Source organism: Callithrix jacchus, chromosome 11 (genome assembly GCF_049354715.1).
Source record: "Callithrix jacchus isolate 240 chromosome 11, calJac240_pri, whole genome shotgun sequence".
NCBI classification, from domain to species: Eukaryota; Metazoa; Chordata; class Mammalia; order Primates; family Cebidae; genus Callithrix; species Callithrix jacchus.
Genome location: NC_133512.1, coordinates 54,305,936 through 54,307,222, shown reverse-complemented (window position 1 = coordinate 54,307,222; position 1,287 = coordinate 54,305,936).

Genomic DNA, 1,287 nt, shown 5'->3' with positions numbered 1-1,287 from the left:
GTCTATCACTTTTTTCTCTGCTGACCCCCATACCCCTCTGGGCACATGGAAATTTGCTTCTGTTCCAAGTTCAAGTGCAGGTGTGATGCCAACCTCAGTAAATTACACTAGCATTTCTTCTCTATTTTTTCATCAAGCTGAGCACAGAGAATCCCTAGGGTTTTGTGACTTTCCCAGGCCCTCCCAGTGAAAGGACATATTAGTCTTTCAGCAATCAGATCCCCCAAATTTCCTGAGGAGTTTTAACCCCCAGCCTTTCTAACTTGGCCTGAGGAGAAGGCAGAGCAGGATCAATTCTCAGGAACCTACCAGCATCTAAATTATCTTTGTCTTTTACTATATCTCTTTATTCTCCCCTAGTCTGGTAAACATTATCTAATATAGTAAGTGTGATGGTTAGGGATTAAAACAAAGACCATTATATTCTTCAAAACTGACTCTTCTTATTTTCTTAAATTACATCTTTAATTTCTTGTTTTCTGTGTTCTCTTGATAGCTAAACTTTTGAAATTTAAATCTGATAATTGACTATAGTATTCTGCTGATTGTTTATTTCTGTTTGAAACAATGAAAACTACAAAATCTTAAAGTCAAAATCACAATGGGTTACAAGGGGTGAAAAGGAGAATTTTACCCTGCAAAACTTTTAAGCAAACATACATATAACTGAGCAATGTTCTTTAGGATATAAAGTGGTCTCCCCAAATCCACATCCCCAAAAGAGAAAAAGTATCAACCAACCACTTGCAAATAAAAGGCACAAAAAGGGAAGGGAGGTGCATGGGTGCTCTGACTTTCATTAACGGTTTGTACTGGTTTTGGACCAAAAAAGAGACACTCCTATTCATTCTCATCAAATTAAGTTTAGGGTTGGTCTTTAAGACAGGACTTTAGGCCAGAACCATTCTACTTATTTCAGATTCCTTAGGGCCACATTTACTGGAGGTTGCTTAATAAGTGTTTATTGAATTAACCAGAAGAGTAAGCTAAAAGCAGTCAAAGATAACTGCCCTAAGGCTTCATCTAAGATTCAGAGCCCAGTAGGTTAGCAAAACAGTTGTCCCTCCATAACCACGGAGGACGGATTCCAGGACTCTGATGGATACCAACATCCATGGATGCTCAAATCCATGATATAAAATGGCATAATATTTGCATATAATCTATGTACATTTCCCTACATAGGTAATCTCTAGATCGCTTATAACTAATATCATGTAATTATGTAAATACATGTTGTACCGTGTTGTTTAGGAAATAATGACCAAAAAAAGTCTGTACATGTTC